Genomic DNA, 18533 nt, shown 5'->3' with positions numbered 1-18533 from the left:
CCACCAGCCGTAATTTAAACATTCAGCGTCTCTCGTTTTCCTCAACGTTTCTGAACGAATCTTCCAAAAAAGCACCCGATGGCGTTAAGAACTGTTACGAAGTGCCGGTGTACGCGAAGTGTGTTGTCTTCAAGAACACGGGAGAACGCTCGTTTTTTTTTTTGGAGCTGAGTAATGAAGGAATCGTTAAGAAATAAAAAGTATCCCAACATTTGAAGTGGCTTTTCGTACGGACAAGTGGCTGGAATAAATAGCCATCAAGACAAGCACATAAGTTTTCAATTTAGAAGCCCACAATTGAAAGGGTACAGGCGCCAATTCTTGTGACGCCAGCATTGTAAACAGTTCCAATGAAGTACATGCTGTTGTTTTACAATTGAATTGCTTGTTTTGTGAACAATAGAACAGTTGAACAAAATCGATGTCCTAACATTTCTTACCAAACTTTTTTTGATGCATCAATCCCTCTATACGGTGCATGACTCATTGCTGGCTTTTACGGACGCTAAACACCATTCGTCAATCATTTTCCACACCTACGTTAATTGTGGTAATAGTACACGCCGTAAATAATAGTGCACTGTCGCCGTACCGCAAGTTTCCAAAACCATAAACCGTGTCGTATATGTGAAAGTAAATGGAAACGAAATGTTCATCCTTTTCTTTTTTTTTTTTGATTGCCATCTTTCCTAACACTGTACTGAAAAATAAGGGGAACCGTGGTTTATCTACCGCAAAACGTCACAAAACGTGGAAGAAGATGTCAGCCGCCCTCTGAGTTATGGCCCGGTGAGGTCGCGTATCGTACACTAGACAAGAAGACGAGATTAAGGGGTAACAGCGTAACAAAAGACAAGATGGCAGCAGCATAATTTGACGCACATATTACGAACGAATATTAAAATTATCACTTTTCACTGAATAGACGTTTCGGTGTATCTACCGACAGCTTTTGGGAAGGACACGCTTCCCAAAAAAGCCGTACGCCGGACATAACAAAAGCTCAATATTCACAGAAACTCTAAATGTGCACCGTCCAAAATATCACCAAAAGATTCCACAATTGTTAAGATACAACGGACCAGTACCAAACCACCGAACCAACCGTTTTGTGACGGAAGAAAAGTACTAACACAGAGACATTCGCGTGAAATCGGGTAAGTCATAATACCATAAAAAAAAGACACGGTACCAAAGTACAAAATAATGAAGCATAAAATGACTGTGAGAATGGAAGGAAGACAACAACAAAACACATTCACAGAATACAAACAAAACCCCCCTTTTTTCGGACGAGTGAAGAGAAATGTAAGTGTGACGAATAAAGAGAAACACAAAGAAGAAGAAAAACGGGGTTCAATTCGCATCTTCAATCAAAGAAAGCATAAATAAACATATAAATATACGCTACACAAGAAAAACCCCAACCTTCTATTCTTCTACTGAGACCCAAAAAAACAAAAACAAAAATTGCTTCGTAAACGCCATCACAAACAAATACCGTGCGGTAAGAGTGCGGCGTTTGCGGTTGTTGTTTTACAGTAACATTTTCACTTGAAACATAACGTGTCTTAGTCTCCGAAAGCTTTGTGGTTTTGCTAAAGTATTGAGCTACTCTCAAAGAGTTGGACATTCGGAAGGGGGGTGGGCATTTTATCTGCACTTCACGCAGTGTCGCTATATGCCGGTGAGTCATAGAGCCGTAGTGGTGGCGAAGAAATCACAGTTTACCAAAACTGTGGAGAAAAATGGTGCTGAAAAGAAACATTCATACCTTTGGGGACGCCCGCACCACAGCTCGCATAACGAAAAACCGTTGAAATGAGAACACAGAATAGGAGAAGCCAAAAGAAGGAAAAACCCCCCCACAACAACTCCTTCATGCACCTCTGAACGGCGACCATCGACCTCGTCCGAAAGTGATCGGTTGAAGATTTTTGGTGAAGAAATGAGTGTGCCTTTGCTTTTTTTTGCCTTACGATCGTTTCGGTTTACAACACTCACAAAACAAAGAACTTCAATGGCCTCCAAAACCCGGTTAGGCGACGAACCCGGCATACCGCCCGCATCCAACTACGCTTCGTCGCGTTTGACGTCAGATTAAGCACACACAAAAACCATTACCTACGAGGGGACACTACACTCAGAACGTTTCTACTGGTAAAGTGCACCACAACGACCTGAGAAAAAAAACAACACAACCTCCCCAGCGTCGTATGTGCTTACTTCTCTCAATTTGATGGATCCCAAATTTACCCAATCGGACATCATCACCTGACTGAAGGTTACTTGCAGCGTGGTTTTTTTTCTTTCTTCCAAGCTATTTGCGAAAGAAGGTGGTGCGCAAGAGATGTGAATGTACAAAAACGGTTTGAACATGTTGCCATGAACTCATTCACAGAACACACACTTCTGCTGCCGGCTGCATGCAAATTAGAGAGCAACCAGTTTTGTTCTCTCCACACGGCCTTTTGAATACCGCCTTTCCCATCAAAACCGTTTCGCGAAAGAGATGACTATTATGGCAAGAAACGCCTTCGGCAAACCTCCGAGCAGAAATTATGGAATCGACAGTTCCATAATTGAATTTGGCGTGAAACTCCCTCGGAGTCGGGGAGGGTTGGTGCTGCAGTGGATCGGATCAGACGGCACCATGTCATGAAGCGATGGGAAAGTGGATGTAGTAGGATTCGATCGACGAATGACACGGCTGTAATAATTCACGTACCGGGCCACCCGTTGATCGATGACCTGGTGAAGCATGCAATGAGGCTGTGGCATCATATTAGAAATGATGATGCCTCTCTTACTTCATCCGTTATTTTGTCCGTGACACAGATGGGTGTGACATCAATGGCAAGTGGATCGTTCTTTTAATTTAACTACCAAGCTGTACATCTCTTGAGCTCGTGAAGGAAAAATTGAGTCAAAATATTACTAAAAAAGAATTTCACCGAAACATTTTATTTAACACTAGAACAAAACTTTTTTAATTTTTTTTATTCTTTTTTATTTAAAGCATTATTTGAGTGAGAAGAAACTTATTTCAACAAATTCGCATTAAAACACATCAATTTATAAATTTTGGTAAATTACTCATAAAAAAGCTAAGGCCTTAGGAAATTTTCAAATTTTTAGATTTTTTTGTTTTTATTCTTTTTTTTTATTTAAAGCATTACTTGAGTAAAAAGAAACTTATTTCTTATTTTTATTTTAGACAAATTCGCATTAAAGTACATCAATTAATAAATTTTGCTAAATTTCCAAAAAAAAGCTTAGGTAATAGCCTTAGAACATTTTCAAATTTAGATATTTTTTTTATTATTTTTTATTCTTTTTTTATGTAAAACATTATTTGAGTGAAAAGAAACTTATTTCAACAAATTCGCATTAAAATACATCTTTTTTTTTAAATTTTGCTAATTTTCCCAAAAAAATAGCTAAGGCGAGCATTAATTTTTCGTTCGTAATTAATTTTTAAACAATGCCAGGCCGTTCTTTATGAATAAATAAATAAATAAATAATTTTTAAACAATTTCGAAAAGTTTGAGCACATTTTATTATTATATGTTTCATATTTAAAACACATGTTTCAACTACCTTAGAATTGTTTAAGCCCAAACAATGTGATGAAAATGAAGCGTTCCAATCAAAATGACTGGTCCGGTAGTTCTAGTGTTAATAAACAAAAATATATTTCCTACTTACATGCAAAAAATGCAAACCTTTCAAATCCGTCGTCTAATGTATGTTATTATTTTATTACATTACTAAATGCGATTGAGACATAAACTGCATTTACTTAATCGTGACTGCATCACCAACCCCCGGCGGCGGACAGTTTGTGAACCTTCGTTGAATACTTTAAATACCATTAAGGGGTCATAAAGACAAATGACATTAGCTCTAAAACAACAGCCGACACGGCTGATAACTGGCATACACGGTATTCCCACGACACTAAACACCTCTAATGGTCCATAGGTGCATAAGAGGCACACACGAAAAAAAACAGTCACCGACGTCTGACGGCGCAGGCTGGTCATTGCTCTTTGTTCATTTTATGTTTTCTCGTTTCTCAAATCAACTTCAAACATGACCACACAGTATGTGTGAGTGTGTTTGTCTTGGAGAATTGCTTTACGTACCACGTGCAATTACTATTCCAAATTGAGTGTACGAACAACCAAACTGGGTGGGTCTCCTCTAAGGTGGCGCGTTAGATTGAAAGGGACCGCCAAAGGGGAAATAGAAGACCAAACCAAAAAACCAAACAAACTAACACGCGGTTAGAAAAACATACGACGAACTTGCAATGGAAAATGCGCCATTACGTACTGTGCCGTTGTTGGCGCAATATAGTTTCCACCAACTTCCCAAACCACAGCATCCAGATGACCAGATTGTCTGTGTGTGTTTATGTAAAAAAAAGGGGAGAAAACATATCTGCTTTAAAGAGAAAGAGAAAGGGTTGTGCAACTGGCGCACGTTCACGCATTTACCTTGTCGGCGGCAGCATGCGTGACTTATGCGTGTAGCCCCAGAGAGCCAACCGAATGGATTGAACATTAAAGTGAAAACGAAAATGAAACTGTCATCTGTCAGTAACTTTAAAATGCTATCGTTAACGCAATCGAAACGCAGCAGGGAAAATCACAGATGCACGATATGCAGTGGAAGGATGAGTGTTTCAAGGAGATTTACTGCTACATTATACATTGGATGGTATTAATCATGCATAGTTTTTGAAGCTTAATGCCCGATGCCTTTATAATGACAAGATCACTTTTTTAACACTAGAACTACCGGATCAGTAATTTTGCCTGAAACGCTTCATTTTCATCACATTATTTTTTGGGGTTAAACAATTCTAACGTTTCTTAAAACATGAATTATACCCATTATATTCTTTAATACGATCTCCAATAAACGATAAAATATACTCCAACTCTTCAAAATTGCTTAAAAATTAACCACGAACGAAAAACGCTTAAAACGGTTGGTAGTTCTAGTGTTAAAAGTGAACTGTATTTTTAGTTTTTTTTGAGCGCAAACCAAATTTTCATAAAAAACGTTTCATGAAGAGCGTTATCCCAATCGAGTCGAACGATCGTTTACTGGCGGAAGTACTGCAAAACGCATCCACGATCGATACATTGCCTGAACTGAAGTAAGAGCATCGATGATAGTAGCCCTTCTGACCGAATCGATGTGCTCTCTTAACAAGAATCAGGTCAGCAAACTGGTTTTCGCCTTCACGACTAACGAGATTTCGAAGAGAAGTCTGACTTTTGGGGGGCATTCGGGAAGAAACAAGTGAAGATCGCCTCACCCAAAAGCACACAGGGCGCTTGAGACAGTCGACAGCAGCGGAATAGGTTTTTTTTTTGGTTCGAGGTGGCCACCAAGACGACGCCTGATGATTGCTTCCATGCACCGAGGGTCCGTGAAAGAATCAGTATTCTGGTTCTGGTTTGCGAACGAAAGCAACGCATAAGAAATGAGACACTCACAGCCACGGATCGCCCTCGGTGGTCAACACCGTTTGGCATCAGTTTTCTGTTCGTGGTTTTTGGTTCGAGGTGAAGCATGATTCTTGGAAATCGACCAGACTCGAGAACCGGTTTTTCTATAGCTGGGGGTAGGCCGTCTTGACCACTGCCAGGCAAAGTGACTTCGGTGACACGGATACGTTGGATCCCCGGGGCCGGGACTGCAATGTTGCAGCGCTAAAGACTGGCTTGACTCTTTTTGTGTGTGTGTGTTCTGTTTTGCAAGTACACAGCAAGATGAAGCTAAAAGATGATGTGAAAAATAAATGCTGCGATATAAAGGAAGCCGATCTGATTGTAGTCCTGAATCTTGCCTAATTGAACGATCCTTCTTCATTCGTGCTTCGCAAATTTTTTTTTTTGTTTACCTCTCAGAAACGATGTACTTCGTACCTTTCACGGGGCTTTTCAGGTATTGATTTCTTCATTCCACTGAACACTCAGGAAAGATATGGATTGCCCATAAACATATCACAAGGATGCCGCCAATGTTGGGGAATAGCTAGTTTCGTTTAAATTATGAATCTTGATGAAATTTCCAGTGAATCTGGGTTAGTCATTTAAATTTCAACAACGAGGCATTTACGTTACAGTTACATGTGATTAATTGATCATTTTATGTGGGTTACAAATATCACAATTTTAATAAGCAATTCCGGACATTTGGACGAACTTAGATTTTTATTTGGATTCCATTTTTCATAGCAAAAATCGCATATTTCAATTCGACATTCACACACAAAATGCCTCATGGTTCTTTTGCTAGACGTTTCTATTTAAATACGAACTAAAATAACTCCCAAGTCGTGCAGCTATGGCGTACGTATATTTAGTACGCCATGCAAGAAAGGAAGAAATAGAATTTACTTGCAGTGCTACACCAAAAATAGGAAAAATGCATCCTAAAGGCACACTTGCTTGCGTACAGCGCACGTTGGACAAAACCGTTTACCACAGGAGATGGTTTCTTTTAAAAATAAAACATCCATGCGTACGATCGCAGAGGGAATGTCCAAGGGTACAGCAAAAACACACACAAACACTGCGCCGTTGACCAGATTGATTTACTGAACTAGCGAATAAGCTGTTTGGCTATGTTTTGCTTAGTCTAGCAATATCTCAAGGATCAGCTTGTAAACTTCTTGCAGCGGTCGTAATAAATAAAGACGGTTGTACGGTTTCTGGGACCGGTTTCGGGCTACGTGCTATATCTTTCCACCATTTTACACACACAAGCTGGGGGAAAACCTACAACTGAATAGAAAAAAAACATTTTACCACGAGTTGGCAATTCTTCTACAGTTGTGAAGCTACGTATTTCATGAAATAAAAGCATCAATGTGAACAGTGCTCCATCGTCTAAACCCAAAAAGTGCAGCTGAATTGCACAGAATCTGTGGGACATTCTGCCACATCTCGGTCTACAAGTCCTAAGCGCATCAGGCAACATTAAAGCACCGCGAACTGTGTGATCGTACCAAGAAATATGATCTCAGCACATTTGTCCCATTCTGGACGAGTGTTATTGCGCCGAGAGCGTTGGGTTTGCTGAGCTGTGCAGTAAATCGTCTTAGCCTTGGTGGAGCAGGGAGTCATTTGCTACAAAAAAAAAACAGCAAATGCAGCAATTCTGCCACCTTGTGCAACATAATCCAGATAGGTGGCTCCACTTATTCACACATAGACACGTGCATTTGATGCAAACCAAACATGTACAAAACAGTCGGGGCCTTGGTTTGCATGCTTCACCGATCGTCACGGTATCGTTGCTGAACGTGGTTTATCCGATTTGTGACGTTGAGAGGGTGCATTTTATCCGTGTCTTGTTTTGAATGAAGCTTTAAAAAACGTATGCAAAACCGACTATAAATACATAAGTTCTAAAATTACCAAGGTTTATTTAGTACGGTGTACTGCAGCCGGCGTTTTTTTCTTTAATTTCGCTGACAGCTATAGAATCAACTTCCTTGTTTTTTTTCGTAATGTACTCCATTTTTAGGGTATTTTTAAGGAGAACATAAACAAAGATTATAAAAGATTATTTGATGGAGAAGACCTAATTTTCAAATTTCAATTTTTTGAAGACACTGAGCTATCAACCGTGCAGTTCGAGAACTGTCTTACTTTTGCATAGAATTTTATAAATATTGCTATTAAATGTATTTATGTTTATAATGAGATATTTACATCGAAATAAATTCCCAATATGTGGCAGCCAACGTTATTCATGTCAAAATAAAACAGCAAAAAGCATCTGAAAGCGCATCATATAAATAAGGTATTGTATTTGAATCCTACAAAAAAGCGTTTCATTATCTTTTTTTACGATATCTAAACCCAATTAAAGGTTCATAAAACGAACCCGCACTAACATTATTTAAATTCTCACTATCACATCTGGTTATGAGCTGATCATTAGGGCCGTACCATGCTAACCCGCCGTCCATCATTAGCGTGGAGCGCGTGGAAACTATAACCGAACTCTCTAATTCACTTTTGATTTCATAATATTCACTATCAATCGATAATTTGATTTATACAGCCACCGGCGAGTTCGTTAGAAATGGAAATTTCAACCTAACACCATTCATCAACAGGGGTTGGAAGTCTGGAAACTTGCAATCTTTATTTTCTAAAGCTTCATTTCCTCGATTAGTCACTCTCACTTTCCAACACCAAGCGTTAAATGCGAGAAGTTTAGTTGCTTAGTTAGTTGCACCCACCGCCACCATGGATAGGGGAGCAGATCACATTTTAATACTCCTTTCTCCCAGCTTGCCTCGTTGAAGATTGCTAAATTAATTAATTAACTTGATTAATTGTCCCGTAATCGATTACGTGATAACATAACTTTTTTTGCCCTTCCGGCTTAGTCGCTGTATTTAAGTGTGCGTGTTGCTAGTTAATTATATCCCAGTTACGTCGAAAGTAATGTGGAAGTAAAGTGTCGAATGCAGTTTTCGTTGATTTAATGTACAGTAAAAGCACCCAGTAACGGTCATGCAGCTGTGTATCTGTTTTTCTATTTACAAATCTAATTATCAGGATCGTTACAGCTTTGGTCATTTTCCGCAGTAATCATACAGAACGGAGTGAATTTTCTGGTTGCTACTTTTCGCCAGTTTGTTCACCAGCTCACGATACAAAATGAGCCCGCAATCTGTCTTCTCGTGCGATAAAATCTTCCATTCACCAAGTTGAAGTCTCATCAGTTAGATGAAGAAGGAAACAGAAAAGAAGCAAAAAAACCCGAAAGCCGCACCTTTCGAGCCATCGATCGAGAGTGAATGGGCTGTGTCCTATAAACAACACGGGGAAACATAGAGGAGTTAAAAACAAAGCGAAACAAAACGAAAACGATCATAGCATTAGACAGACAAAAGAAAAAAAAAATACACAACACTGATTGTATGCTGTGTGCATTTTCATTTGGCTGCACCTTCTTTTGCACAAATCACCTCTTTTTTTCACTCTTGCCGATGTTCGATTCTTTACCTTTACCATTCCCATCAATATTTTATGGATTGAGCTTTTGCCCTTAGAAGGGGAGAACGTTCCCTTTTCGCCTGGTTTATAAGACCCGCGGTGCAACAATGTACCACAATGTGTTGTTTCATGAACATTTGCTTTTGTTTTTTTTTCAGACACTCAATTGCCTTATAAAATTGCCTAAAAATGCAAAAAAATGTGATCAATTAGATGTATATGGTGTAAATAAATTATGATTAATTTAGGAAATTTTTGTAAAAAAAAGCTCTCTAAGAAATATTTTCTTTACATTAAGAAATAGATTGAGAAGCCATTAAAAAAAATATTTAAAATTTTAGTATTAAAACTTCCTTAACATTTACGAAACAACCATAATCTTACAGCAACTTATCCATCAGCTCTAGCAAGTGATGAAGCAGATTTGGTTTTTGCTTCAAATATAGTGAACCATCACTAATACGGACGTCTTAGGAGCGTCGTGCAAGCAAAAGCGAACGAAAGTCTTGCGTTCAGCCCGCTTGGTCTGTGACTGGTAACAACAACTTTCTAAAACCGACCCGATCGGTCGTGTGCTTTCCGACGGTCGCCCGGTCATTTCCTGTCTAACGCAACGCGAAAACTCCACGGCACATGCCGGGGTCGTCGTCATCAAATGCCGGCACCATCCGTACACCGGCCGTTTTGTCGTCATCGTTTATGCACCGCGGCGTACCCTGTTGCGATCATACTGGCGGTGCAATCGTTTAGGAAAAAGGAAACATTAGCTTGCGTTTGCAACCGGTCCTGGTCGGTCGAAGCTGGGCCGGAAGATGGAGCGAAAAAGGTTCACTAAACGCAACCATTTGACTAGCCGCACAGAAAGCTCGCAAGGGTTGATTCATGCGCCCGTGGCAGTAAAGACTGTGCGCGACTAATAAGCTGTGGGGTGCGCACGAGCGTACGTAATGTCTCCGGATGCGAATGCCGTACGGAAGAAACGATCTACAGGGTCAGAGAGAAGAGAGATGAGATGAAAGTATTTGCTGGAAGTGAATGTGTATCGACGTACGATTCGATTGCGATGCAATTTTATCATTGTTTAATCGAAAAACGATTCGTTTCATGCTTTCTCTAGTTTATTTTGGACACTACAGGTATGCATAGCATTACAAGAGTGCTTATAATCAAGTTTTGGAAGCAGTTCTACTCACGCACAAAAACAATTAAAGTATCTTGCGCGTTTGTTTCATGTAAAATGCGTCTAATTTACATTTAAAAAACTAATAATCAATTTAAGTTATTATTGCTTCATGAGATTTTATTTGCCTGATGTGAATAATTCATTGCAGCTTAATCTCTATTCATGAAAAGTCATGCCATACCATTTTATTGGATTTAAACAACGAAAATGAAGGCAGGTCAAACGAAACCAGATGTCGACGTTTGTTGCAAATCCACATCGTCCCATTGCAGTGAACAAGGTTTGCACTTTCTTTCGGTTCAATATTAAAACAGACACGGCATTTCACTGTTTACATTAGTTCCAGCGCTAGTCTTTCATATAGCACAACCGTTAAAACCGTATAATACATGTCATGGTTTTGCTTTAAATTTCCCGCCAAATTCGAGGGAGTGGCACGGTCCGGCATCGATCCGGTGCGTGAAGTGAAACGAATCATTGTACTTTTTCTGTTCCGAAACAAGTTTGTGCATCTTCGTCGCACAGCTCTTAGCCACAACAACGTCTTGTACGCATGTAACAGTGCGAAAAGTACATACGCCGTGACAGATGAGCTTTTTAATGATGATAATGTGCCACAATGGAAGTGAGCAACAAAAAAACCGTCCGCCGATGCACCGGGCTGCTTGAATTCGCAACAGATTCCTTGACTAAATTAAACTACCAGCCAAGTTTAATTGGATACCGATACGCCTCATTCGAGATAACTTTCGACAATGTGAAAGTGTACATTTTGGCACACTTACACTGTGATGTCGTTCGCATGAGGTTCGAGGCGGAAATTATTTTATTAAAATGTAAATTTACCCTTGCAACTAAACTCAATCGCTTTGCTGGTAAATAATCCTTAGGCAAATAAATAAAAACCAGAATAAATCTTTATTCAAACAGCTACGGGGTTCATTGATTGTTGTGAGGTGATAAAATTAAAAGTAATAAATTTTAAAACCACCGTAACCGCCACGAAATCTATTAGCAAAAAAAACACCATCGTGTCGGAAACCAGGTCAAATCTCTACCACAAAAAAGCTCGAACAAATTAAGTAAAAAAAAGAGGGTAATAAAACGGTCCCCAAATGCTATGACGCAACCAAACGCACGTTTCCCACCCAGGCGCCCGCGTGTGTGTGTGGGTGAGAATTCGGGATCGAATCAATCAAATCGAACCCCTAATGAGTTTAATAACAACCGGTGATCCCTACCAGGCACGGCGAATGTTGAGAGCTTTGCATAGGAATAGGAACCTTTCGGAAGCGACACACCTAAAATAAAAATGAACAATCTGGGTGGCGTACGAAACACTTACCAAATATGAGATTAGTCAACATCAACTTTATTTTTCAACAAACAAGGACACCGGACACGGTCAAACGTATAATGTTCGTGCGTACTTTCTAGCAAACGCGTTCCCAAAATACTATTGTCGCACAGCTTTAGTTTTGCAATTCCAAATACCGCGTGTGTTAGAATCTGAAATGAAAAGTAGAAAGGAAACATTGTTTTAGTGATTACTATATAAATATGGAAAACGCATGTTACATAACAGGGGATTGGCATGGATTCAGCAAAAAATTCTTCAAACCACATCGGAGTGGCTCGGAGCGCTAGTGTACGGTTTTCCCAAACTAAAACATTTATCGATTTCAATGCCTTTGGGTACACTTTAGCAAACCACGGAAAGACACAAGTAGCGTGCGACCTCACGCTTACACGGTGTGTGTAGTTTTATTTTTTACCCTATCGATCAACAACGTCACGAGTCGTAAAACATTAACAACGTACGATGTAGTGGATCCTACACATAACATCGTGCCCTAAGGGGCTTTGCCTCCGGGCAATCCCGGCCGATCCGGAGAACTAACTTTGCACGGTTGTGAAAGTGTTTGGCGAACCTTCGCGGTACAGATCTTGCCTAGACACGAGGACGAGGACAAAACGTTCGATAAACTGGAAATTCGCAACAACCTTGTAGACGTTGAAACTTCCTTGTTGTGAAGTTGTACCGATGTTCAATGAAAGTTTGCTGAAAAACTAATACAGGCAGTGTTTGATGAAACCTTTCTTCATTTCGGGAATTAGTTTTCTGACGTAGCTTTTGCAAGAACTTGGGTGCGCGAGTAAGTTTCCAGTGATTTGCTCTAAAATTTGTCCATTAAGGATTCTTACAGAATGTTTACAATAATTTGAAAATCATTTACATTAACATGTGAAGAGCTACACAAGATCCCCGATTTATGCTTCATTCGACTAAAAAGAAGTATATTTCAGTGAGAGTGTTCTGCAGTGATCAAACTATGCGGTAGTCGAATGGTAGAACTGAAGCAATGACAAGTGTCCGAACTTTATCGAATTGGGAAATTACTGATTCATGTCTAATTTCATATTTTGATTTCCCAGTTCTTGCAATGCAATGACACCTCGACCATTGCTCCTAATATATGACCCCTGATCTGATCCCACCATATCAAGAGCATAACTTTCTACGAGTGAATGTTTCGCGGTTTTGCCAATAGCTTGGCCAACAAGTTCACCGAGCATGGTGTTTCCTTTGCGCTTAATCTAATCATGCATTTCGTCCAATAAGATAGCTTGAGCAAGGGGCATACCTTAGTGGACCTTTACCCAGTAGCAGATTTTCACTTCTGGGGACGTGTGGTAGCCTTAAATGGGAAATAAAATGGGATCCCTACAAATTGAATTGCTTATTTAAAATAAGGTTTAAATATAAAAAAGGTAATTCCGAAAGTATTTTACAGATACATATAAATGATGGAGTAACCTTAATCGAAATATGTCTTATACAACATTCTGTAATAATAAAACATTCTGATCTCACCGCCATTGATCCGATTACACACCCAGCGCCCAGTTTAGGAGTAACTAATGCCACCTTTCGTTGAACCTTGCGTAACGGTGATGTGAAAGTAGCGAAAGGTCTTTGACGGACCGTGCCTTACCCGTACCGGCGGTCATTCCACGCGTAGCTCGGAATGCCAGATGCCAGAGCGAAACCGCGAATTCCATTCCGATGGGGGCGATGAGCGCCAAAAGTATGCAATCATGCAAAAATCTTTGGATTTCCTTGTGCAACTCCATGTCCATGGAAGTGCCCCAACAGGACCTAGGGCCAAACTATGAGACGGACCCATCATTCCCCAATACACAAAGGCATCCGTATCAGGTCATTTCACTGCGCGTCGATCGTACGGTAGTAGATTGGGCAATTGCGATGGTACGAAACTGTAATCATTTCGTTGGTTAGGTCAGCGGGAAAGTAAGAAACAAAAACAAAACTATCGAACGAATGTGAAACTTTTGCTCCAAATTGCATGATCACGAACGGTTGGGTAAACGGAGCAATTGTGGTAAAAGTGCAATGAATGCTTGTGCGGTAACATCGAGATGGTAGCTGCTCGAGAGCAAGCGATCAAGCGATAATTTTTGCATTGCATGATCGGATCTTTTGGTCAATTTTGTCAAGTACATTTTACTCCAAGGTTTGACATAATGTTTCTACCAAAAAAGGATGGAGTTAAATCGTTTAGAATTTTCAATCGAATTAATTAAGAATTAGTTTTTTTTAAGAATTTTTACTATAGAATAAACATGTAAAATTAATGTACTAACTACGGAAGAACTCAAAATAATACTTCTACTTCAGTCACCAAATTGCCTTATCTGCGCCCAGTACTATTCACCTCAGTTAAAACAGTAAATTAAACGACACTAGACAACTTCAAACTGTCAATTGACATGAAAAAAATACGTTGTCCATTAAACATACATCATCCAAATCGCGACCGATAAGCAGCTTGTGCCGAGTGCTGAATGCTTCAAACAAAACGATAAGCAATCATTACGTGCGCGCGTGTGTTTCATGAAGTGTGTACTTATAACTGCTTTAATTTCTTAAATTATCATCGTCCATAATTGATGAGTAAACGGTATTAATTGGTACGGACCCAAGTTATTAAACTAATTCAACACAAACTTGTAATAAATGTTCGTTCCGTTTAGAAATCAAAAACCAATAAGCCAACACACGTTGGAACACCGAAATGGTCCAATCATTAACTTAAGGCTCCGTGCTAGAACACAAGCAAACAAAACGAAAACCCGCCAACTCATTACCGGCCAACTGCACCGGTTAAAGCGGTGTGGGAAATCGGACCCAAAATCGAAGAACGAAGAATCAATGGAAAAACTTCGATAATCACCACGAGGAAACGGGCGTTCACCGCTAGAACTAGGCAATGTGCGCCGACCTTTTTGGCGCGGTAGAACGGAAAGAGTAAATTGGGTTACCGCGCCGTGTGCTCATTGAGAGGCGGCTGCCGGTTCCATCATCAAGGGTGGAAAAACAACCTTCACACACGCAAACAACAACAGTGTGGCAGGCCAAAAGCGGAATTAAAGTCACAATCGTTAAAAAATGGAAAATTTGTTTCACGGTCAGATGAGCATTTTGCTGCTGCTGCTGCTGTTGTTTTGTGATCATTTCCTGATTTTGCTTTGAAGCAACAGGGTGAAACGATCATGTATAAAAATGGTCAAATATTAAATGGTTTTAAAAACGAATGCTTTAATAATGCATACAAAATGATTTGCGTTGGGTATGTATTAGTTAAAAATAGAAAAAATCCCTTAGACTCGACAACATCTCCACCAGCGATGGCATTGGCGATGGCACGAGATAACCTACTTTACCAACAAGCGGTCCAGAGTTCTGCTCAGTTTGAAAAGGGCTCTGTCTCAGTGTTTATCTGGCAAACAAAAATTAACGTGCTGATATGAAGTTATGAAGAAAAGTCCAGCACAACTATTCCCTTGATCTCTTCCCTCCGACAGCAACCGAATGTGAACCATTAAAGGCATGATATGAACCAACTTCAAGAGGCTCACACTCATGCTCTGTTCCGCCGCTTGTTGTGCTAAATACGTACGATAATTTCAAGTGCCGTTTATTATGATGTACTGTTTAAGCAGCCCTCTCTCTGTGTTTCTCTATCCTCTTCCATCTTTACGATGCGTAACCATTTTTAACACATGCAATTAATAATGAATCAAGCACAATCTATTACTCTGGAAAAGACAAGAAAAGAAAGAAAAGCTTATCGAAAAAAAAAATCCCTCCTATTTCTATTCACTTTTCTGATTGTGTGCGCTGTTTTAAAAATGCGCAGTTAGTGGTGAAAGTGGTTGTGAAGAGTATCCTGGTGTGTGTGGACACGTGGTAAGAGACGAGAAAAAAAAAAGATCGCCACTAAAAAGCAAAACAGACAAAACAAAATGAAACGAAAAAAAAAAACAAAAACCTCCAAACTGGATCAAAAACACAACGCCAACAGTCGTAAAATTTATTCCAGATCTATCTTTACGATGGAAAGGAGAGAGAGATAGAGAGAGAGAAAAAAAGACTTCCAAACATAGGAAGTTGTGGATCGGTTCACGATCGCTGTCACGATGCCGTTGTTGGTAGAAAGTCACAGTAGATACACCTGCTGACCGGGTGAAAAGTTTGATGATCCTGTCTTCCCTGACCTGGCTTTATCGGTGCTGCCTAACGTCAGGTCTGTGGTCTGTGGCCGCATCGAATGTTTTGCCTACCAGAAAGGGTTTAAGTCGATGCTCGTTTCATTCATTTTGTTACGTTTGCTGGTTTCGTACAATGAATGAGCCGCCACATTGGTACGCTCTTGTGGATGGCTTATGCTAGTGTTACTTCCTGTGATTCTTTTCCCCCCAGGTTCGTAGGATTGTATTCGTATCCTATTTCTCACACATGGCCTGTTTAACCGGTGTTCTGGAAAGGGAATGTCCAAAAAGGAAATGAGATTTCTCTTCCCACTTCTCAAGACCGGTCAGACGGGGTTTTTGATTAGAACGAGAAACAAATAACCTTTCGAATGGAACAGACCTTTTTGAATCGTTCTCTTTTTTGTTTACTTACTTTATTCGTTTTTTGTTTTTGTATAACTATTTTTATGTAAGTCCCAACTTAATCTGTTTTAAATGATTAAGAAGTGAATTTTGAAATTTATTTTGATTTTTTTATTGACTGTAGAATATAAAAAAGAAGAAATAAAATTCCTCTTCCAATTCCATACTGCATGGTTATTTCTAAGGGTTAAGGGGAAAAGGCCAGATTAGAATCTATCTCTCGACCACGGTTTGTCGAGGCCTTGCTAATTCTTAGTTCGTCAACACGGGACGTTACGCGTAGCCGAGATGTGACCATTACCATGAGAACGCAATGTGCGTGGGTAGTTTAATCACAATTATAAATGACCACTGCGCGAAGGTCAGTCGTTGGACTGGAAGCGAAGAGATGTAAGAAAACATCTAGATACAGAAAAACTCCACTCGGTAGGAACCTGTTTCTAGCAGGGATGGATGATGGTTGGGAAGCAACTGGCACATCATCCCCAAAAAACATTCGGAAGCAAACGGAGTGAAATGTGCGTGACCGGTGATGCGTACGATCGAAAGCCACACCAATCCAACAGAAGGGCACGATCGGGTATGACACCGCAACGTTCGGTGGTTTGAGTTGACTTATTCACCATAAAGTTTCTAATCTGTTTGAAGTATTGAAAGCTACTAAAACGAAATTAAAAATGCATATTAGATCTAGAAAAGATAGGAAATATTACTTTAACATATAATTTAGATTAATTTGGAGCTTTAGAAATATTAAAAACAATGAGTGATAAACGAGACTTCATCAAAGTAGACGTTTTTCCATAAGCAAACGAGCAGTGTGATGGGAAATAGTACAACAGCTTTCATGATCATTATTGTGCGCAAGTAATACAGTATTTATAGTAAATGAAATAATGAAATCCTCCTGATTTTTACCATTTTTACTGATCAAAAGATTCAGTGGCTAGTCAAGAAACACTTTCTACTAACTGAACCAAAATCAACCCATCAAGTCGGTCGGAATTGCATTCATCTGCCGCAATATATGCCGTTTTCCTCGCAACGAAGGCGTGCTTGATCTTAATTGATTCGATGTGACCTTCGCCAGTGGTGGGGAAATGGGTCGAAATTTGCACGATTTCCTTTGATGTGACGACGACAGTGGACCATTTAACCTGACTTATCGTCAATTAAGCGCGATTGAACCCACCTACTCACGGAACCCGGACGGTTGATGTTGACAAGTTGATCAACTTTCGGTCGTCCGTGCAGACCGTGACGAGAAGGAACACTACGAGAGACTTGTAAAAAGTTCACAGAATAAAACCCGTTCTGGTATGATGAGTCATCCGAAGCATAGGATTTGATATAAACTTACCCCTGCGTTTGCTATCCCAAAAGCGGTACGATGCTTGTTGTTGTTTCTACTCAGCTGGCTTTCAATATGTACGAAATCAAGATAACACTGCACTAGTACAACATTTCACTTGCCACATATGCCAACAACATAATCACGCTCTAAACCATGAATGCACAGCAAAGATTGGAAGAGAAAAAGAAACGGATATGGATGAACATAAGAAAGTGCCGCTACACTGCTCTACACGTCACGGAACAAGAAAAACGGAAAATATCCAAAACAGTAAAGAAACGCATATGGAGAAAATCGTCCACCGCTCTGGCGCTTCGCAGCGGTGTCCGGATCGATCGATCGATGGACGAAAGAGGCCTTCAGTGCATGTCAAAGTGTTTAAATGTTAGCAAACGCAACATAATTATCACGTGACACAGATAGACAAACTATACACACAGAGAAACACATGCGCTGGGTGAAGCATAATTAAGAAACACAAAGTTTATCACTAGAAAAAAAACTCACATTCGATCACGATTTGTTTGTTTTGAGCAGAGAAAACATACAGTGCGACCTCACACCACGACGATTCAATTTGGAATGGCGTTTTGACATAACGGCGCTGTAGTGTTTGAAGCAACAGTCGTTTACAGTAGATTGGCATACAGTTGGTACATTTAGCAAATTTTATTTGATAAAAGAAAATAAAAATGAATAGATTACAATTCGTAATAAAGAGTAATAAAGATTACTGAAATAATAAAGCAATTACAAACACATGAAAAATACAAAATTTCAACACGTTTATTACAGACACGCGGCCGCTCGTTTATGCGTTAAAATACTTTTCAAAACATTTTAGAACACTGTCATGTGAGTGACAATTTTTAAAGCTTTAAAATTATATTAGATACATGTTGTTTTGGTTTATATTAGTATATTTACATTTCTTTTTTCAGTACATTTTCAGCATTTTCCAACAGTATGTTACCACTA

The 18533-nt window shown here is 39.7% G+C and overlaps 1 protein-coding gene across 2 annotated transcripts in view; it reads right to left on the bottom strand.

Annotated features, from left to right (window-relative positions):
* The window catches only part of LOC125766529 (MICAL-like protein 1), a 34885-nt gene extending 16727 nt beyond the window's left edge, over positions 1 to 18158 (bottom strand). For both annotated transcript variants that reach the window (XM_049432557.1, XM_049432560.1), the window contains exons 1-3: positions 18063 to 18158; positions 17562 to 17701; positions 11568 to 11731 (exon numbers count right to left, since the gene is read on the bottom strand). The gene's annotated coding sequence lies outside the window, so the exon portion shown is untranslated. The remainder of the gene's footprint in view (positions 1 to 11567; positions 11732 to 17561; positions 17702 to 18062) is intronic.
* Between the last annotated feature and the right edge of the window lie 375 nt (positions 18159 to 18533).

Source organism: Anopheles funestus, chromosome 2RL (genome assembly GCF_943734845.2).
Source record: "Anopheles funestus chromosome 2RL, idAnoFuneDA-416_04, whole genome shotgun sequence".
In the NCBI taxonomy this organism is placed as follows: Eukaryota; Metazoa; Arthropoda; class Insecta; order Diptera; family Culicidae; genus Anopheles; species Anopheles funestus.
The sequence above is the reverse complement of the archived record's forward strand: the minus strand, read 5'-3'. Positions and strand labels throughout refer to the sequence as shown.